Source organism: Lissotriton vulgaris, chromosome 9 (assembly GCF_964263255.1).
Source record: "Lissotriton vulgaris chromosome 9, aLisVul1.2, whole genome shotgun sequence".
In the NCBI taxonomy this organism is placed as follows: domain Eukaryota; kingdom Metazoa; phylum Chordata; class Amphibia; order Caudata; family Salamandridae; genus Lissotriton; species Lissotriton vulgaris.
The window spans coordinates 151,133,168-151,156,078 of record NC_141697.1 but is presented as its reverse complement, the minus strand read 5'-3'; the positions used below and the strand labels follow the sequence as shown (position 1 = coordinate 151,156,078).

Here is a 22,911-nt window from a genome sequence, read left to right as displayed (position 1 = left end):
GGGAAACAGTGCCCGTTTGAGTGGATTTGGTTTGATTAAAGTTACGGCAAAGGGAAAGGGAAAAAGGGTCCCTGTTGAAGGGATTAGTCTTATATGAGGGAAGGGGGATAGTTTTACCAGTTGGAGGTCTTTAATCAGAGATAATAGATTTGATCAGGGACAGAAGAGAATCCAAGATGTGATTAGAGTTATTTACAGTTTTCTCAATTAGAGCCACAATTGACAACAGGACTCTTTCCAGTCAGAGCAAAGATTCAGACATCAATATTTTATTCTCTGCGTTGCTATTTAGTAGATGAGGACTCGGGGGCAAGTCACGGGTGGCGGACACCCTTGAATTTAATGTAGATGTTCCACTGGGTGTGTACTACTAAAAAGCTGTATCTTAAAGGTAGGGCCAGGGGAAAAGTCCTGTCTACTGTCTCGAAAGTTTGAAAGGGATGTAATATTAGTGTGAGGCTTAGTAGCCTGAAGGACCTTTGGAATAGGATTCAGATTGATATTAATATCTGTGAGAGTAAAGCCTTCCAACGGGGAGCCTTCCTCTCTGAGTTCAGGGCTTAATTCAACCACAGACGAGTTACTCTATTTCCAGGTGAGTAAACAGTAAGATTTGCCAAAAGCAACTTTTCTGTTTTCGCCTTGACCTTTCCAGGAAGAGATACAAGCTTATTCTGCATAATCTCCACTTTTATTAACCCTATCTCTTTTAGAAAAAAGGTGGAAATAGTATGAAATCCTTTTAGCGTATTTATCTGTATCGATTTGTTCCTTAGGGGATTAGCTTTGTTTTTTTTTTTTTACAATCTGTTATGTAAACCAATTTACATGAACGCAGTTTCTTTGCTGTCATAACTCCACCTGGATATCAGTCTTGTTCCTGAGGTGGTAGGTAAGCCTAAAATGGAAACTCAACAGGTCAACCCCAAGCCGCATAAGTGGGCCGCTCCCACGACTGGCGTGGGCTGTCACTTAGCAATGGTATCTACTGCCATGACACTCAGGACTCCCTTTACCTCTTATGTATCTCCTGAGCTCTGATAAACAAGACCTCCTGGTCGCAAAAAGAAGAAACCCCACATCTTCTCCTCCCACTTGAATCTTGTTCCGGACAGAACCAGTGAGACATGTTACGACAACTTTCCTGGTCCGTTTTGCCACTGCTGTCACCAAGTCTTGTCGCCCCGCTCCTCCTAGCCACAGGATTTACTAAGCTTCAAGACTCGAACAGGGCACACCTGACTATCCCTGCAAGCCGCACCCAGCCCTAGCCGAGCCACTTCTGAGGGGAGCGGGGCATGCACTTGCGGCAGCCGACTATGAATGTAGACAGGAAGTTTGGAAATTGGAGGCATGCAGATGCTTATGGGGGCTTCACTATAGGCAGAGCTGTCCTGGAATATCCTAGTACGGCGAGAGAGAAGAGCAGAGAAAGCTGTGGCAGTTTAGTCAGCAGTGACAGAGATTTTGCAGAGGGAGGAATTTATTCAATTTTCTGATCTTCCGAACTGCCAAAATTGGTTCTTTTACAGGGTCAGGTGCTTAGCTGTTTTTAGGTTTCGCCTGGGCCGGAGCACTAGCTCTGCCCAGGAGAATTCTTATGTTCCTACAGTGTGGGGCTTAGTCCCGCCTCTGTCTTCCACTGGCTAGCTCCATAAATGGAGGCTAGCCATTGGAAGAGATTGGCTGTCAATCACGCTTTCCCCGTGAAAACGCGATTCGGGGCGTTTCCGTGTCTTTTTTTAAGGACTGCCCTCTCCTCTTCCCATTGGCTGGAATTTTACCTTCCAGCCAATGGGAAGGGGAGAGCACGAAAACCATGCCCCCAAATCACACACTCCCATCCCACCCCCGTCCATTCATTCCCCTGTACTCGCCCTCCCTCTCTCCCTTGGCCTTGTTTTTTTTAGTCGTCTCTCCCCCGCCCTCCCACTGTCCGTGCCTCCTCCCTCCCGCCCGCCCACTGTCCGTGTTCGATGCTGTCCAACCTGGTTTCTTAACATCTTGTTTATCCCCCTCCCTCCCGTTGTCCTGCCTTCTCCCGCCCACTGTCCGTGCCTCCTCCCTCCCGCCCACTGTCTGTGTTCGATGCTGTGATCCCCCGCCCTCCCTTCCGTTGTCCTGCCTTCTCCCTCCCGCCCGCCCGCCCACTATCCGTGCCACCTCCCTCTCGCCCGCCCACTGTCTGTGTTCGATGCTGTGAGGAAGGCCCTGCCAAGCTGCTCGGGTACAGACTCAGCTTTCATAGCCGGGGGGGGGGAGTCGGGGCTCTTGGTGGGGGTAACGCAGTGGGGGGGATATCGAGAGAAAGGGAGGGCGGTCGTGATGAAGGCAAGGATGGCGAGGAGTGAATGGAGAGCGGTGTAGGGGGTTCGAGTGAGATTGTGAACATTTCTTAGCCTAGTCTCTCACGTTTGTATGGGCAACAGTCCGGAGCATTTCGTATCTTCCAGTTAGAACTTGTTAAAAGTGAGACCACCACTCCCATTGAGGTGAGCTTCGATGAGAAAAAGTTCTTGTGGTTACTGATAGCGCCTTATCTGTTTCAGGGGCGAAAACACCACTAGTGGAGTGGGTGCAGTTGCACCAGGGCCCTGGGGTGTAAGGTTTCTGTTGCCCCTTCCCCACCCAGTGGCTGCCTTCCACTGCCCTTCCAGCTGCAGTGATTTATTGTCCTTGTATTTGACAGGGCCTATGATACCGCTGAACGCCAAAGCTTTCTTTATTACCCTGTTGTATAATTCGCTGTTTTAAATATATTTAGTTATATGTTCTAAATGTGTGCCGATTTATTGCTGCGTCATAGTGCTACGTGGCCAGAAAAGCAGTCCTGAGAGCCGGGATATTTATGAATTAGGCTTTCAGTACTGACCAGTGCTCCAAATGCAAGTAGATGCCGGAGTTTAAAACATGTTTTGGCTTATTTCATTTTTTGTGTGTTTTGTTTTATGCTACAATAGACTAGAGTCGACTCTGCACTGGCGTGGCTCCGTTCTGTTGAATTCATCTACTGTGGGATGCTGTGCTATGCGTTTGCGCTGTATTGCATGTTTTGGTATGTAGCGGTAAGCTATATTTGTGTGGCACATGGCAGCCATACGTGTGAGCTTGTAGCGCTGTGGGCTGGACAAGACCTGCACCCTGCAGGTGTTTATGGTTCTTGTCAGATCACGTGATGACGTGTGCCTCTGATGGGAGCTGGCCCATCCCTGACGCTTTGTTGTATCCATTCTCTGTTAAAACTGAATAATTTTTTGTAGGTAGGTTCAGGATTAGATACAATATGGTATGGTATGATGACACGATATGAAATTGTGTACAGAGGGGAATTATTTTAATTGATATCATGGTACAGTTTAATGCAGTTTGTGGTGTAAGGCATTGCTTAGTATGCTCTGCTGCTCTATGCTACACTGTGTCGATATAGTAAATTCTTGTATGTTCTGCCTTCCTATGTTATGATGGGCAATCATATGCTAAACTTTGTTGCTGGAAGGTAGGCATGTCTGGTTGCACTAGGGGCTTCTGAGACAGTAACACAGATTGAGTTCTTTATGGACTCCTTAATTTTAAGCCCCCCCCCCCCCCGCCTCCCTTAGGTGAGCCACACATGCATTTCTAATGTTGTGAGGTACAAATAGGTTGTTAAAGCTTCCAGGGCACTTCTGTAACAGAGCCTTTCCCAGGTCACTGGCCTGATCGTAAGGGTATTTTTTTATTTTATTTGTTTGAGTTGGACTCTGTGGAGACCCGCCCACACCTTAGCACAAAGTGAAGCTCCTATAAGCTATTGCCACCCTAAAAGTTGCGAAGAACGAACTGTGATCAGCCCCCACAGCACACTGCAGCTGGGTGGTTTCATAGTGCTGGCACAAAGCACCCTCCGTCTGTAAACCGAATACGATTATAAATGTACCTGTGTGTAGGCATCGCCTGTTTGAAGAGGGGCGCTCAGTATTCCTCACAGGCACTGAGCACTTTAAAAGATTTTCTGCGAGTATAGGAGGGATTAGTCAGCTGCATGTTGTCCCCGCACCACGCTATCCATGGATGTCTTTTGTGTGATTGAGCTTGTAGGCATAAAATGGCAGCGCTGTCCTGCCTAAAAGGCATTCCCAGACCCCGCGCCTGGGGATTATGCAACAGAAGGCAACTGCTTACTCCCGCGCTCCTCATAAGAGTAGGGAGTGGGCAGGTGGGATGTAACGTGGCTCGCCGTGGCTGGGTTGCCATGCCTTTTCTCCCATGTGACTATGAACATAATAAACGAGGCCAGACACCCCGCACTCCACCCCCACACATCCGTAACCGATGATGATTCTCTCACACTTGTGAGATCATCAGCTTGTTCAGAACGGGGTTCACTGCGAGTGACATCACCACTGACCTCACTTTCAGAGGTTAGCTAAATTGTGCAAGGCGGTAAGCACCCCCATGCTTCCATTTTAAAGATGCCAGGAGACCTCCATGTGTTTTCATCAAGCACTGCCATCTGTGATGTACCTTCATTGTTCCTTTTAAAGAGTATGTCTTGAAATGTGTTTGTGTGCTTCAGCTAAACGCTGCAATAGAAACATCACTTCGCCCCCCTGTCCTGTCCAGTGATGTATGGTATTAAATGAAAGTGTGCCCTTCATGAACCATAGTCCTGCTTCCTTTTGTAGGGCCTGTTTAGGAGCCATGCTGCCCATGCATCGAGCATAAACAATCAACCCTTAAAGGGCCTTTATCATGATGTGTAGCTAAATTATGCAACGCAGCAGCCAAGACTCGCCTTCTCTTTAAATGAATTCTCCAGTGTTGTTGAAGTTTTTATTTAAACCGTAGACTGCGGAAACCACACTACCTGAAAGTCTATCAAGTGATGTTTGTCTTAGTGGCAAAATTCAGCTAACCCCTTGCTTCCCAATCAAAGAGCCTTGACTGATGTATATGTTTATCTAACTGAGATTCAGGAAACGGCTCCAGCATTCCATGTTTGGCGATGCTCATGTATTTCAAACGTACGGAGAAGTGTTTTACAATAGGACATAGAAAGAGCCACAAATAAGGCAAACGGTGCACAATAGTTACTTTATTGTTCATTTTTTGGATTAAACTGGAATAGCGTGGATACAGAGGTGCAAATATAGTACATGAAGGATAAATGTAAATGTATTTGTCATTTGTGATCGAGCGGGATTGGTGTTGGGTACTGGTATGACGTTGCCAACATGTTGGCTGTTCTTTTAAAATAACAAGCGATAAAGTTTCTAAAAACAGGATATCGGTGCTGCTTCAAACTTCTTGTTCTGTGGCTCTGGGTGTGTGGGTGTGTGTGGCTCTGGGTGTGTGGGTGTGTGGCTCTGAGTGTGTGTGTGTGTGTGGCTCTCAGTGTGTGGGTTTGTGTGTGGCTCTGAGTGTGTGTGTAGCTCTGGGTGTGTGGGTGTGTGTGTGGCTCTGGGTGTGGGTGTGTGTGGCTCTTAGTGTGTGGGTGTGTGTGTGGCTCTGGGTGTGTGTGGCTCTGGGTGTGTGGGTGTGTGTGTGGCTCTGTGTGTGTGTGGCTCTGTGTGTGTGTGTGGCTCTGGGTGTGTGTGTGTGTGGCTCTGGGTGTGTGTGTGTGGCTCTGGGTGTGTGGGTGTGGTAGTAATTGCTGTCTGCTGAGCTCTGCTGTCTTGCTGTTTGCTACCGTAGGGTACAATAGGTCTCACATTTGCGAGAGATTAAGCTAATGGCAATGTAAATGACAATGCCATTTATTTATCTGTTTTCAAAACCAACACATAAATACAAAATTTGTCATTTACAATGCCAATAGTTCTAACTTTTCCAAAGGCGAAACCATTGCATTGTAAATGCTTGTTTTAGAGCTGCCTGCTAAGTGTCTGCTAATGTACTGCTATTTATTAAGGGGGAGGACATTTCACACTTTGTCCGGTATGAGTTAGACCACTTGGGATACCCGGGACCAAAAAACAATCTGTAACCATTAGGCCCCACTACTCCTCAAGCGTTACCTACGAGCGCCAATGTAACTGGATCAGGCAAAGGGCAACAGGCACCAGCCGTGGCGCTCTCCCGTTCGCTCTGCGCTGTTCTCCACAGGCTGCTCGGTGCGTAACAAGAGCGAATGGGGTTCACCAGATGGCACCGCAAGCCGGACCCTGTCCTTGCCGTGCTGCCTCCGCAGAACCACCCAGGCACCCTCTCCGATGCAGCGGGCTACGGCTGATGCACTCGTGATGGTATTGAACTGGCCTGGGGTGTGGAGACGGCAGAGGGCCCCCTGGAAGGAGCCTGAAACGGGTTGGGAGCCTCGGGCTCGGACGCAACTTGACTCGGCACCGTCACATGACTCATTCGGTCGTTTCCCTATCGATGTCCACGTCCACACAGCCTTCCCATGGTGTGATTCAATCTGGCTGGGAAAGCCAAGCAAATAATAGTTCATCACAGTTATTACTTTTGAGCATAAAAAAGCCAAAAGTGGCTTTCAACTTTAGGAAAATAATACTTTCAATTACTAACTATGCAACACCCTTTAATTCGTAAAAAGGAAAGTCTGGGTTTAAGACGACAAAACACATTTCAAAACATCTTTACCAAAAGAATAACCTTCTGGTTTCAAAATGTCTATTTGGTAATGTACAAAAAGAAGTTTTCGGGGAGACCCAAGTAGATGCTCTACAGATTTCATTTTAAGGAACTCCTGGACCCTGACAGTCATCCCAGGAAGTAGCCACCCAAATAGATCTTCTGTGTATTCCCACCAGAACTGGAATGTCAGAAAGCAAATATGGCATGAAAATAGTACAGTGAATCCATGTACTAATATTCATATTAGAAGTTTTAACTCACTAATTTGAGTTTCCAAAGTAACAGACACATGATTATTTTTCCTGAAAGGCTTAGATCTGCACAAATAAATTAAAAGGGCTTGTTTTACATCCAAAAAGATGCAGTGACTTATCCTGTTCTGATTCTGAAGCTGGTGAAGAAAATAAAGTATATAAGACAGTTTCCCGTTCTTTATGCAACTTTGCTAGAACTTAGCTGCAAAAGCAGGATTGGGTCTTAAGGTCACACTGTGTACTAAATAGAAAGAAAACAAGGTTTACATAGAATTGCTCCAAATTCTAAATTTTTGCCTAGTAGATGTAACAGCACTCACTTGGCTAGACGCTGAGGGATTCCCTTGGTTTGCAGTCTGTACCTCTCAACCAAAATACAAATAGAGGAAGCTTTGATAAAAGGAAACACCCAAGAGATTCTGGTGTGTTTTCGTTTATCAAAGCTTCCGCTATTTGTTTGTTCGTAGAGAATAAGGGAAGAGAGGGATTTCCCAGTTAGGAAATACCACCACTGTTATCACCAGAGAAAACCAGGAGTCACATGGCAAGAATCAAAGTACTATTATCATCTCTACTGCTTCTTTTTGAATTTTGAGAAGAACTTGAGGTATAAGATGAAAAAGAGGACATGCATAGAGGAGCTGATGAGGCTAAGATAGAGATAGGTTGTCCCCTCTCAGTGCTGCTGGTGCAGGAAAGAGTGAAAAGAACCATGGCAGGTGAGTGTCTTCTTGGAAGAAATGGGTGTATGAAAGGCCTCCTGAACTTTAGGCATATTGGGGAGACCAGACACGTAGGAAGGGATAGGTATTGGAAAGATGGGAGTATTCTACTGAGGCGATCTGCCATCGTATTCTCCTTCCCTAAAATGGGAATGGCCCTTAAAGACAAAAGAGAATTTTTTGGGGCAAACCTACTCTCTGTTAAGTTCCAGGCTGAGAGGACCAACTCTAATTTCCCCGTCTGTTTACATAAGACAGGACGCGCTTAAGGCTGACAAGGTGATTGCCTCTGGGGAACGCCTGGGAAAGGGCTTCTCGCTATATTCTCTTTAAACTGTCATAGCACTTGGAAACTGCATCTTTTAACGTAGACAAACTCGAGAAAGCGCCTGGGAAAGGGCTTTCAAATATTTTACATTCTGTGTGTTTTTTATATCTCGCCGTACTGCACTGAGTTTTCAGCCATACTCACTCACTTTGATTATCTCTGCACCCGGTGTTAGCGCCCTCCCCGGTCCAGCACGGATCGTTCCAGTTGTCTGGAGGGAGGCGCCACTAAAACCGGAAGTAAGGCACACGCCCAAGGACGGCAGGTTAGCGGTCAAGCCTAACCAGCATAAAAACACATGCAGAGTCAGACGCGCAGCGGACGCGCTTAAGGCTGACAAGGTGATTGCCTCTGGGGAGCGCATCGGAAAGGGCTTCTCGCTATATATCTTAAAACTGTCATAGCACTTGGAAACTGCATCTTTTAACTTAGACAAATTCGAGAAAGCGCCTGGGAAAGGGCTTTCAAATATTTTACATTCTGCGTGTTTTTTAAATCTCTCCGTACTGCACTAAGTCTTCAGCCATACTCACTCACTTTGATTATCTCTGCACCCAGTGTTAGCGCCCTCCCTGGTCCAGCACGGATTGTTCCGGTTGTCTGGAGGGAGGCGCCACTAAAACCGGAAGTAAGGCACACTCAAGGACGGCAGGTTAGCGGTCTAGCCTAACCAGTATAAAAACACATGCAGAGTCAGACGCGCAGCGGATGCGTGCAGCGGGCGCGCCACCGGCACGCCAAGGGCAAGCCCGTCCGCGCCAGACCGGGCTCTGGGCCCAAACCCCTTGCCCTTTTTTCCCCCGCCCCTGCTCAATATTCACGGGACACTCTCCTCAAAATTAGAAACACCCTAGGTACAACGTGTAAACATCCCATTGCCTTGGAGGAAAGGCAACAGAAATGCTTTCAATGTGCATATGAGCCATCCCCAAAAGCAGGAAACCAATCAAAGAATGGGAATCAGCACAACATGGCACAGCTGAACTGCAGATCAATGCTAAGTCACACCACTGAGATCTCATTAATGTTACAGGACACTGCACTCGATGTGCTGTTCCTTACGGAAACATGGCTAGGACCTAATTCCGACCCAGATGTGGTCCAAGCACTCATCCCGGGATATCTAATCCAGCGCATCGATAAAACAGGCAGGAAAGGGGGAGGGATCGCTATTCTCTATAAAGACCATCTTGTTTGACGCATCCTGGGCAGCCCCCTCTCAGACTGTGAAAATTCCAATTTTTCCATTACGGTCACCCCCTCAACTAACCTTTGTCGGCATTCTCCTATAACGCCCCCCCCCCCCCAGGAGCCCTGGGACAGTTCTGCATCCCACTGCTTGAAGCGGTAGTAAACTTAGCCAGCACCGCATCTAATTTTAATCAGCTGGGTGACTTTAATTTGCACTTTAATAACCCCCAGGATATAATAGCCAATGATCTTGCCCCCGACCTTGCAGCATGTGAAATGCTCTTAAAGATCCATCAAGCGACTCACACCAAAGGGCACCTCCTCGACCCGATCTTCGCAAACATTGCAGAACTTAAAGGGAAGGAACCTATCCCCCTCCCCTTGTCGGACCATTTTTTAATCCCCTTTGCATGGCAGCTATCGTCCCCCGCTCAAATGCGCCAACTTCCCGCACTCAAGCCCGCCACTGGCCCAAATTAAATATAGAGGAATGGACAAAGGAACTTCACTCTACCACACCTCTACATCACCCCGATCCAGTAATAGCCAGCAGCAAGTTCCATTCATGGATCGAGAACCCATTAGACGTAGTACTCCCCAGGAGATCCATTATTCAAAAAGCCGGCTCAAACAACACTGCATGGTTCACACCTGATCTCTGCAAACAAAAAAAGAGGTGCAAGAGACTCGAAAGAGAGTGGAAGAAAGACTTTTCAGCGGATAAAAAATCCAACTACAGGGCATCCACTAACTCCTAAAAAAGTTCACTCAAATCAGCGCAGGCAACTTACTATGAGGAAAAAATTTCATTGTCTTCCAATGCACCCAAAAAAATATTTAGGATAATCAAAAAAACAATGAAAGTCCCACACACCCCCGTGACCCCAGATTCTACGGGCCAGCGTTGTGAGGAGCTAGCAGCTTTCTTCTCCATCAAAATTCAGCACATACTTAACCTCCTTCCATTGGTCAATAATGATCAACTCTCCACGCATCCCGAAACGCAATCCCAGAATAACTCCCTCCAAACTTGAATCCTTTGTCCCACTCCATGAGGAACTTCTTCCTTTTATCCTCAATACCATCAAAAGTGGTTCTCCGCTGAACCCGGCTCCGTTTAACATCATAAAATCCGCCTTGCCTGTCATTACAGCTCCTTTTGTCAATCTGGTTAATGCCTCCCTAGAATCTGGTTCAGTCCCACAGGACTGGAATATTGCTATGCTAAAAGCATTACTGAAACAGAGAGTTGTCCAATTTCCGCCCTATCTCTCTTCTCCCTGGCATTAGTAAAGTTGCGGGAAAAATATGTGAACCGCCAACTCTCCACCTATCTTGAAACTTCCAAACTACTTCATTGCTCCCAGACGGGCTTCTGCCTGTGTCAGGGCACGGAGACTGCACTAGTGGCGGTGGTGGAAGAGTCCAGAAAGATCTTGGACTCCGGAGGATCCATAGCCATCGTCCTCCTAGACTTTAGTGCAGCCTTCAATACTGTGAATCACCGTAACCTTGTATACTGCTATAAAAACTGGGATTGTCAGTCCCATCTCAAACTCAATGGCGACAAGACGGAGCTCATGCTGCTGGGTAATCAAACAACTTTTAACCTACACACTCTGTGGCCACCGTGTATGGGACCAGCCCCCCACTCCTAAAAAGGAAATAAAGAGCCTGGGCTTCTGGCTTGATCACAAGCTCACTTTTAAAGCCCAAGCCAGAAAGACAGCGGCTACCTGCTTTGGCCTGTTGAGATCGACACGAAAAGTACTGCCCCTCCTACCCGAGAATTCTAAAAAAAAATCTAATTCAAGCCCTCATTTTATCGAGGATGGACTATGGCAACGCTCTTTACTTAGGAGCCCCAACCTCTGTTATCCACAAACTCCAGGTAGTCCAGAACTCAGCAGCAAGACTCCTCACAGGCATTAATAACTGTTCCTCAGCTAAACTGACCTTAAAAACTCTCCACTGGCTCCCAATACAAGAGCAAATACATTTCAAAGGCCTATGCATTGCCCACAAAAATCTGCAGGGCACCGGCCCCCCTATCTTCACCAACCTTTGGTTGAATAAAAAGAGAGTGAGGGGGCTGACTTAAAAGAAGGCTTCCCTTTTAAGGACGGTTTCCCTCACCTGCCATTGGTGGCATGCTTCTACATTGGGAATCCTCCTAGCACCATGAAGCCTAGTCATGGTGAGGGCTACACCCCCTCGCTGCGAGGGACGAGCTCAGGGATGTTTTAGGTATGTAAGACGGGTTGTTATTAAAACCCAATGTGAGCTGGCCGGATGTCAGGGTGCAGTGCTAGTGATTAAGTGGATTAAAACTAGCTGCAAGGTTTACCACATAATTTTATTCTGGCTGCCTTGTGCTAGGATTAAAACAAGAAGGTACAACGTAAAACATTAGATTCAATCATACTATACTCACATCAACATGTTTCAGCCAATGACCTAGCGGGTGTCGTGGCCATCTTCAGGATATAAAGTTAGCTACTGCTGTGAGGGTGAGTGCAGAAAGTTTTTTAACATAGAGAAAGACGGTATATTAAATACGTTACAAAACCAGTGATTCATGGAAAGCAAGATGGTGGATTCAACGGTGGTACCTGTAAGGGATCATGAATAACATACCGAGCAAATTGTTTATAACAATAGGTTCCACATGTGTAAGAGTTTTGTCGTGCCCAAAGTAGGTGTGTTCTACATGGGGGAAGAATGTGCAGTGCTCTCTGGTATCTAGTCCTGCGAAGCAGTCATAAAAAATTAAAATTACACAGAGACAAACCAAACGTCGGTGTGAGTGCCTGGCCCAAATAAACAGCCATAAACCCATACTCACGCAGTGTCGCAGAAAAAGGGAAGTTGCAAGGCACTTCTGCATCATCGATGACAACTACAGTCAAAACAATGAAGTCTAACTGTGCAGTCAAATCGGCCGTGGCATATTCATGAATGGTAACCGGGATCACTACTGTGCCTATCTCAGTGAGATATTTACCAAGCTAACCAGTTTGACTTCCTCGTATCTGAGACACTGCGTGAGTATGGGTTTATGGCTGACGGCGTACGTATTTGTCTCTGTGTTGTTTTTATTTTTTCTGCCTGCTTCGCAGTACTACATACCAGGAAGCACTTTGCATGTTTTCCCCATGTAGAACACACCTACTTTGGGCACGACAAAACTCTTACACATGCAGCACCTATCGACTCTGTAAATTAGCTCTGGTTCATGGGCTACCATTACTATTTGCCAGATTGAGAGGTGGCTTGCCCTTTCTTCAGCCACGCTGTCCTTCGTAGCTGTCATCATTAAACACGATTACGTTTGTATCCTAGTCCCCAGAAGAAACGTTAGAAGCACTCACTGCTGATAAACACTAGCAACACCACACAACTTCCATCAGTGCCACATACTTTGTTTCGATTCAGAAAAGGGGGTGGTGATGAACAGAGTGTCTGATTTAAGCAGACTACTCTTACCCAGTCCAAAGATCAGGGCTTGATCCATCACCGTTTTTTAGCTCACTGCACCATCCCAGCTCAGAACCTGGCTATATGCAAATTAGTCTGTCCCTGGCCCAGTGCATCATGGGAACAGGGCAGACCAAACTACCAAGCCAATTCTTATACTGGGAAGGAAACAAGCTACCGGGGACCGGTTTCTGGCATTTCAGCCGTCTTCGGCCCGGCTTGCTTGAATCCTGATGGTGCAATTAGCAAGGGACTCACATCTGAGTATACCCTTCCACGCTTATGGTGGGCAAAAACGATTCAGAAAAGGGGTGGTGATGAACAGAGTGTCTGAATTAAGCAGACCACTCTTACCCAGTCCAAAGATCAGGGCTTGATCCATCACCGTTTTTTTAGCTCACTGCACCATCCCAGCTCAGAACCTGGCTATATGCAAATTAGTCTGTCCCTGGCCCAGTGCATCATGGGAACAGGGCAGACCAAACTACCAAGCCAATTCTTATACTGGGAAGGAAACAAGCTACCGGGGACCGGTTTCTGGCATTTCAGCCGTCTTCGGCCCGGCTTGCTTGAATCCTGATGGTGCAATGAGCAAGGGGCTCACATCTGAGTATACCCTTCCACGCTTATGGTGGACAAAAACGATTCAGAAAAGGGGGTGGTGATGAACAGAATGTCTGAATTAAGCAGACTACTCTTACCCAGTCCAAAGATCAGGGCTTGATCCATCACCGTTTTTTAGCTCACTGCACCATCCCAGCTCAGAACCTGGCTATATGCAAATTAGTCTGTCCCTGGCCCAGTGCATCATGGGAACAGGGCAGACCAAACTACCAAGCCAATTCTTATACTGGGAAGGAAACAAGCTACCGGGGACCGGTTTCTGGCATTTCAGCCGTCTTCGGCCCGGCTTGCTTGAATCCTGATGGTGCAATTAGCAAGGGACTCACATCTGAGTATACCCTTCCACGCTTATGGTGGGCAAAAACGATTCAGAAAAGGGGTGGTGATGAACAGAGTGTCTGAATTAAGCAGACCACTCTTACCCAGTCCAAAGATCAGGGCTTGATCCATCACCGTTTTTTTAGCTCACTGCACCATCCCAGCTCAGAACCTGGCTATATGCAAATTAGTCTGTCCCTGGCCCAGTGCATCATGGGAACAGGGCAGACCAAACTACCAAGCCAATTCTTATACTGGGAAGGAAACAAGCTACCGGGGACCGGTTTCTGGCATTTCAGCCGTCTTCGGCCCGGCTTGCTTGAATCCTGATGGTGCAATGAGCAAGGGACTCACATCTGAGTATACCCTTCCACGCTTATGGTGGACAAAAACGATTCAGAAAAGGGGGTGGTGATGAACAGAATGTCTGAATTAAGCAGACCACTCTTACCCAGTCCAAAGATCAGGGCTTGATCCATCACAGTTTTTTAGCTCACTGCACCACCCCAGCTCATAACCTGGCTACATGCAAATTAGTCTGTCCCTGGCCCAGTGCATCATGGGAACAGGGCAGACCAAACTACCAAGCCAATTCTTATACTGGGAAGGAAACAAGCTACCGGGGACCGGTTTCTGGCATTTCAGCCGTCTTCGGCCCGGCTTGCTTGAATCCTGATGGTGCAATGAGTCTGCTTAATTCAGATACTCTGTTCATCACCACCCCCTTTTCTGAAACATACTTTGTTTCAACAAAACTTTATTGTACCCCTCATCACCATTATAACTGCTTCATCCCATCTATTACAATACGAATAGGGAATACTGCTTGACGGCAATTGAGATGAGTCTACTACACATAGATTTGACTTGGTCTCTGCTCTCCTTTTTTATGCTAGTTTCTATTATTCTGACCCAAGATTATACACTAATGCCACAACCTTTATTAGACAGGTTGGAGTCACATTTGCAATTTAAGCTTTTCTGCTAAGGAGAGCTGGTGCACATTGACTAACCTTTGCAGATGAGTGTTTCTAATTATAGACAACTCCTCACTGTGTCATACCAACCCCAAGTAACTGCATGACAACCTCTGTATGGGGAACTCTGTGGGCGTTGCTTTGGGACCCTTCTTCCTCATTCACAACATGTGTATGTCTCGACAAACTGTTCGATTACAATTTGACAAAATGGGCTGCATTGTTTTCACTCTGTTATAAACAATTTGCTTAGTATGTTATTTAGATCCCCTTACAGGTACCATCGGTGAATTCACCATCCTGCTTTCCATGGATCACTGGTTTTGTATCATATTTAATATACCGTCTTTCTCTGTGTTAAAAAACGTTTTGCTCTCACCCTCACAGCAGTAGCTAACTTTAGATCCTGAAGAAGGCCATGAAACTCGCTGAAACATGTCGATCTGAGTATAGTACGAATAAATCTAATGTTTTCTGTCATAACTTCTGTTTTTAATCCTAGCACAAGCCAGCCAGAATAAAAGTATAAGGTAAACCTTGTAGCTAGTTTTAATCCACTTCATCACTACCACTGCACCCCTCATGACATCCGGCCAGCTCACATTGGTATTTAGTAACAACCCATCTTACATACCTAAAACATCCCTGAGCTCCTCCTTTGCAGCGAGGTAGTTGTAGTCTGTACCATAACTAGGCTTCATGCTGCGAGGAGGATTCCCAATGATGAAGCATGCAACCATTGGTGGGTGATGGAAACGTCCTTAAAAGGGACGCTTTCTTCTAAGTCAACCCCCTCTCTCTCTTTTTGTTCGACCCGAGGGCCCGTTTTGTGTGTGTTTAATCAGGGAGATTGTTCTCGCTGGTCTTTAAAATCTCCTCTGGCCCCTTCTAAGTATTTATGTCTCTATAGGATTGACCATCTTACTTGAATCATCAAGGAGACACGCTGCTCCTCAGCTCTTTTTACTGGCATCCATCATTATTAACAAGGAAGATATTAGATGTAAAAGAAAGCACCTACTGAGGGAATCATGTATTCGTCCACACAGTAATAGTATGATTTGAGAAGTTATATGAATCTTTTGATCTCAGTCCATCTTAAAAGGTCAATCATTATAGATATGAGATGTTGTCTAGACTAGGGTACCAGGAACACACATGAGGCCATATTGCTCTGTACCTTTTGCCAAAGACACGTAGGGGCTTTCTTCATAGATTGCATCTCTTAATCTTTGAACTCTTTCCTCTGCAAGGAAAACCTTCCCCAACTTGGTCATGCACAGGTCCCCAATACATGTCATGTCCTGTTGAAGCGCCAGGTGGCATTTCTTAATTTATCAACATTCGATGTTCCTCCAAGCAGTTTCTTAGCACTCTCCACCCTACTAGTGCCTTCTGTTAAGAGGGAGTCTAAATAAACAAGTATGGGTAAATATTAAAGTCCTGAAAGTGAAGATATGGTACCAGTGGGGACATCATCATAGCAAACACTCTGGGTGACAACTGTATTCCAAAGAGTAGGACTTGAAACTGATAATGTCTTTATATTACCGCAGACCTTAGGAACCTCAAATACCTTGTCCATATAGGTATATGGAAGTAGGCATCTGTTGGCACATGCACCCCTGCCCCGAGTGCCGCTTTTGCAACATTGTCTGATTTTGTTGTCAAATGTGAGCACAGATCATACCTGTGCATCATGGCATAGGCCTGTCTCACATATTGTGGTCTTGTTGGGACCATGAGGGGCTACACTCAAAGTAGTGAAAGGCTATAGCCTTTGCCAGGATTTAAGTAGCATGAGCACAGGATGGCAGCATACCCCATAGTGATCAGTGGAAGTGAATAGGCCTTTTTGCCTGTGTCACTGAAATGAGGCCTACAGACTCACTCACTAAAAGTTCTGCTGCTGTGTGCTTAACTTACCCTTGGCTCATCAAGGTAGTATGTAGTGCTGTGTAGTGCATGTGTGCTGTATGCATGTGATGGGTGTATGTGTGCCAGTGACTGGTACTATACATAGAGGATTCTGGGATCCATTTTGTAAGGCCCACGACTGACTAGAGGAGCATGAGGAGGTAGAAGAACCCCCTCAGAAATTTGTGGATTGCTCCCTCTTGTCAGCTGGGTGCGGGACACACTGGAGGAGGAAGAGCCAGGCTCTTCATTACACTTCAAAGGGTGCTCTTTTATTCAGAGAGAGTCCACTGTAAAGGGGACTGGGGACATATCAGGAAGGAGACTGATAAGAGAATCATAAAGGGTAGGGCTGGGGCTCTGAGTTCATTTTTTGATGCATATCACTGTGTCTAACTTCCAGATGTGAACCTCTAGTCCCTCCTGTGTCCTGTGTTGTGGGACTATCAGATTTGGAGTCACTCCTGCTGTAAGAGACTGCTTTCTTAAGAAAGGACAGGGCAGAGGAGTAGACACTTCAAAAAGAAGCAGACCTCCAACTCAAACTTCAAAAACTCAGACCCTAAATCACATTTGGTGTCTGGAAATGGATGGTAAGAAGGGGAGCTTGAGGCCAAGTAGCCAGTCAGGCAGTGCAAGGAGGGGAAGCTTTTCAAGACTTCTGCCTGTGACTAGGACTGGGGGTTAAGGTCTGCTAGTCTCCTACCTCGGTGGAGGAACATCACCCAGGGAAAATCCAAGACCACCTGCCCCTGGAGCACCAGTGCCGGCCTGCTTGCCAAGAGCAACGTGCCCTGTAAGGAAGATCAGAGTTCTGGAAAGAGCACAGTCCAATAGGGGATTGTGGCGAGTGGATCCCTGTAGCGGGGTGTGAGGAGTGGACTTTTGTCCCTATGGTTCCTTTGCCAGTGAAAGTCGGCGATCCCATATGCCAGAGGAGGACTGCAGTAAAGTTAACCATGCCAATCAGGTTATTGCCTGTGTGCGCTGTGAAAATCGACAACCCCATATGCTAAAGAGGGCCGCTATGAAGTTAGCCATGCCAATCAGGCCATTGCCTGTGTGCAGTTGTAGAGTCTGTGACCCTGTAGGCCAGAGGGGCCGCGGTGAAGAGGAACTTGTTTTCATGCCGATCGGCCTCCTGCCCGAGTGCAGAGTAAGAGTGATGACTCTGTTTGCCAGAGGGGGCCACTGGAAAGGACAAGGATTATAGCCTGTTTGATGCTGTTGCTGAGAGGAGATGCCTCCGTGGTGATCCTTGGGGGCCAGAGCCCTGAATGAAGATCAACCAAAAGTCATCAAATCCCTGCCCATCCACTTGTGAGAGGGATCAAAGGGAACTTACTGTAGCACCGGAGAAGTGCAGAGGATAGCCTGCTGCTTCCCTTGCAGACCTGCAGTGTTACTCACTGATGGCGGCCGCTGCAGCCTCTGCACCTGCAGTGAGGTGGTGCTGGAGGTTCCAGTCATGCAGTCCCTGTTGGTGCGGTTAAGATTGTTCGAAGAGCTGGAATGCCCAGGAGAAACTGGTCTACCAGGTAGAGATTTGGCGCTGGAACACTTGACTTTTCTAAAAGAGTCAAGGTGGGACTCTCAAGACTTGCAATGCTAGGGAGGCGCAACCTGAACGTCCCCTATGGGGAATAACCCCTACTGCTGGTGAGAGGAAAGTGGGACTCGGGGGGGGGGGCAGCTTATTGAACACTAGAGGCCTGATCTCAAGGGCTGTGTGTATTGTTTGTGTATTCTGAATTTCATTTTGTATTTGTATGTAAATACTTCTTTGGTCATAATAGAAACTATTTTGACTGAACAATTATTTATTGCTGCTATTGAATGTATTTTAAGTTGGGAGCCTGTGTTCCACCCCCCTCCCAAACCCACCACCCCCGTATCTTTCTCCCCCAGAGAAGCCATGCTCTGCTATACTTGCACTTCCACTGATGGTCATGTGTTGAAGAAGTACTTGACCCGTTGCTCGGGATCAACAGTAGGTCAGGCCCTCGTATATCAGGAATAAAAGGCTTCAACTGCCACTGTTGGACCCAGTAGCTCCTGCTTGCTCTGAGGGCCTCTGAAAGGGTTTCTGACAGCATCCATCAACTCCACTATTATTAGGAATGAATTGTTTATTATCAGGGAGATGATCTTTTGTAGTGTTCCCATTTCAAAAGGAATTTTCTTGATACAGAAATTCAACTTGCACTGGTTGATTATCATTCTGTAATCCCCTTAAGGTTTTTTTTTTTACCAGAAAGACCTTGGAGTAGACACACCTTATTCTCTCATATTTTGGAACTGGTGAGACTGCTTTTCAGAATGAGTTTCCTGATCCCTGATTGCAAGGCTTGCTTCTTGATCGACTTTCTGGGGTAGGGCATAACTATGGTCCCAGAGTTTCGAGGTAGGAAATTAAGCCTTTCTGTAGCTTTCCTTCGCTACCTAAATCACACCAGGTAGACTCTTTCCATACCTTCCTGAAAACCATCTTCCTTCTTACTGGCTGTTCTTGGCCACTTCCTTGATAGTAAGGAGCGGTGGGTCTTGTGAGGAAGTAACCTCATATTCTTCTTTTCAGTTTAATTCCTGTATATTTTCCCCTTCTGTTTTTAAGGTAGGATTGAGGAATTTGTGTTGATCGTCTTGAAGGTTGAGCAGAATCAATCTTTTTAACCATCTGGGGGCATATTATCAAGGGGGATTATCTCCGCTTTTTTGGCTTTAAAAGCCAAGAAAGCGGAGATAAAATTATCTCCCTATTATCTAGCTGTCGCGAACACCAGTTAGAGACAGCTAGTTGGAGATAGCGACCATCTTGGGCCCCACTTTGCATGTCAGTGATATTTGTCACTAATGACATGCAAAGTGGGCGTGCCAAGATGTTAGCGACTGGAAACAGTCGCTAACATCGCTATCTCCTATTTCCAACTTTTGGAGATATTCACGCTAAGAGCGAATATCTCCAAAAGCTAACACTAGCCCTCAGCAGTTCTTAGCCATGTTATTCAATGGGAGGTGGATAACATGGCTAAGAGCATTAGCTCGGTAATGCATGAATATCGCGGGCTTTTCAGCGATATTCATGCATTGCGGCCAATTTTTATCGCATTTGCGATAAACCTTGGTAATACCAAGGTTTATCTGCGATAAAAATCGCCGCAGCTCATCAGTACATTTTTGTCTCTAACCAAGCAATAGCGATAATTATCGCTATTGCTTGGTAATATGCCCCCTAGTCTTTTAGAATACTTTCTCTGGACATGAAAGTGCGGCCGTCCAAGTTGGTGATGTAGGAATATATAGCCACCGAGTCTAGCATTTTCAGGGCCTAATTTGTGCCGGTGCTTTCCGGTGCTAAGTACCGAAACTTACTTGACAGGGCCAGATCTACGAGGCGCACCGTGCACGTCACATTTTTCAATTTAACTTATTACTGTACACTCGCTACTGTACTGTCCTGTCTCCCGTGCAGCAGCATCGTGTTTTTTTCACATCTCCGAAGCAGCCGGCATTTAACAGTGCTGCGGAATGTGGGACACTTAACCTGTCCTGAGCCCCGCCCCAGCCCAGAGGAGATTCATATTCATTAAATATAACTGTGTTAATGGCGGCACCGCACTGCGCACCTCGGGGCCTTTGCCTTTGGTGGGCGGGCCGGAGACACTGGTTTGGGCTGGATTTTTGTTATGATGGGGTAGGGGCAGGCTGTGTGTCAACATGCGCACTGCGCAGATTTTTTTCACATTACCAATTTGCCATGCCCCAGCATAACGGTTAACCACCACAGCGCGCAGCAGGCAGCTCACCACGAGTCATCGCATCGTGGCGTTGTGAGGGCATTGATCAGCGGCCACATTCACTAGAGTACTGTGTCTGCTAGTATTAAGCAGCACCAGGCAGGCCTAATCATTTATTAAAGAACGGCTGTGCGACGTGTGTGCGCCGTGAAGCCAGTGTGAGTGTGTCCCGAGTCAGTCCCTGCCGGCCTTCCCACCATAGGTAAGTTAAGCACTAAACTTTACTTGAAGGTGAATTTCATTATGACCCGGCCCTGCAGGGTCATAATGAAATTCGGTGATGCCTGAGGACGTACTGTGGACTGTTCCGAGCAAAATGATTGGTAGCCACCGCCGCAGCGATGCCCACTGCTCTACGCATTGTCTTGCTGTTTTGCTGTTGGAATGTAGATAGAAGCTTTGTTGTTCAAAGGAGTAGAGGTCTGGGGGTTTGGGCATGCAGAAAGGAGTGTCACCTTAGGAGCTTGTTGTGTTTTTTATAACAAAATTAGTGCGCATCAGTGGATGGGAAGGTTGAAAATGGAATTACCTTGTGGAGATTTGGGAAGCAGAGGATTGAGAAGGTAGGTGTGCGTACCTAAGGGATCGATGCATAGTGTCTGGTGGAGTAGCAAGCATAAGAAAGCAGGCTGCCTGACTTGTGATTAGACCCTTTACAGTTAAGTTTCCAAGGTACCTGGCAGGAAATGCATAGATGTCTGCATTGCATCAAGTATCGGGTCGTGTTCTGGCTTAGATATTAGAATAGGTTGGGAAAGATATAGGGATGCTGAAAGCTGTGATTTGCTGTGGTGTCTATGAATATTGGTCCTCGGTGTTCGACGTGTGGGTGCTGGAAGCAAAAAAAAATGCTTATGTTTGGTTACTTTTTTTATGATCGATAGTCTGTCTTCCACAGCAGAATGATGCATGGTAGCAAGAGGTAGGTGAGGTGAGGAATAACTTGGAAGATGCCAGTAGGGAGGAAAGGGTAGAAAGCAGAGAGAGAGAGACAGAGGTATCAGAGGTATTAAAGAGGGGTGAGCCGTGAGGTCACATACCAAGAGAGAGATGACAGAGTAAAAGATGGGTGAGAAGAGAAGGAAAGATATATAGAAGGGTGTTGAGGCAGGGATAGGTAGACTAAAGAGAAACTAAAGTAAAGACAATCAGAGTTGGAGGTAGACAGGGGGGCGTGGCAGTGAGATTTAGCGAGAAATATAGAAGCAAGAAGAGAGAGAATACTGGGGACTCTGCTACATTATGCTCCCAAACAGGGCGTTACACGTCTGTGATTGTTCAACAACTTTGAGTGATATTTTTAATGTATGGGACAACAAGGTTATGGTGAAAATCTGACTTCACAGTGCCAGTTGAGGAAGTGGCTGGTGGCAGTGTAGGAAGTGGAAGGAGCCATAGAAAAGTAGGTGTGGCCTTCGACAAAGATTTGAGCACCTGCACTTCAAATTTTACAAATTAAGCACTGATTTATCCATATGGTCAAGAGAATAAAGCATAAATATGAATCTTGGTATGACATGTGATCTGGATCCTTCCATTCTCCGAACTCATCAGAAACATGTTCAGGTAGGGGAAGATCTAAAGCAGGAGCTTTCAGAAACTGCCTTCGAACTGGATCAGCAAAAGTGTTGGGAACTTGATCCACAGGTAATCCCATATTAACTATGCAGGGAGATCTGAGCAGAGGCCGAAGAAGACGAAACATCCACATAATTCCTCTTGGGAGAATGTTTCCCCATCTTTGCCAATAAAATTACCATCAAACTCTAGAAATCAGAATATCCGGCAAAACTCACCATCACACTCTGTGTAGTAAAGATAAAGAGACGTGAGCTACTGAAATTGAAAGTCTGCACATGCACAGTGCTCCCGCTTGACCACTCATGCACAAGACCCAGACAAGCCATCCTGGCAAACACCAGGGTCACACATATTGGCAAAAAGAGAGAAGAGGCAACCCAGAAAGGAACAAGAAATCCAGCTCTTCTGTTCCCCTGCAGTCACTTACATTGGTCCAATGGTGTCACCTTCATTGAGTATCCTTCTTCCCAGACATCGGTGCCCTCCCTCTGTTACTCACATGCCCAGCGTGGAACGACACCGGGGAGCGAGTAGCCCAACCCCATCCCACCAAGGACGGCCTCCCTCCATCCCTGTCTCAGTCATGAGGCAAGAGTAAAAAACAGGAACTGAACTAGGGGAAGCTAGCCTTTAGCACCCTGGGTGGGTGAGACATCATACTTCTGGATGCTTTTTCCTGTGGAAAGTGGAATCGCCTCAAAAGTAACGATTGAGGCAAGGATGTTGAGATAATGGCATTGCCAGAGCATGGGCAGGAACGTTTCTGAGTTCATTTTTTTAAACCTTCACTTTTAATAAATATCTCTCATTGCTGTGATATAATTTGATGTCCAAAAGTGGAACCCTTCATTGCATTAAATAAGTAATTTGTTTTGTATTGTGAAGAGACTTTATAATATTTTTACATGATGTTTGTTACTTTATTCACATGCCAAATATTTACAAAGCTCGACTTGTGCACAGACCCTTAGAGCTCATCCAGACTGTTGGCTTGGCTCTAGCTTGTCACTCTCTGTTAATTGTTTGGCTTGCCGACCTTTAGTATGAGTATGTGATATTTCTCTGTTTGCTTTGTGTCTTTGTGTGACGCTTCCATGTGTCACAAGTGATACTTTATTGCAAACAGAAAAGTGGTGCAATCGTGACATC

At 46.3% G+C, this 22,911-nt stretch overlaps 1 protein-coding gene across 1 annotated transcript in view; it reads right to left on the bottom strand.

Annotated features, from left to right (window-relative positions):
* SNAP23 (synaptosome associated protein 23) overlaps window positions 1–22,317 on the bottom strand; it is a 230,146-nt gene extending 207,829 nt beyond the window's left edge. The window contains exon 1 of the mRNA XM_086937239.1: window positions 22,190–22,317. The gene's annotated coding sequence lies outside the window, so the exon portion shown is untranslated. The remainder of the gene's footprint in view (window positions 1–22,189) is intronic.
* Between the last annotated feature and the right edge of the window lie 594 nt (window positions 22,318–22,911).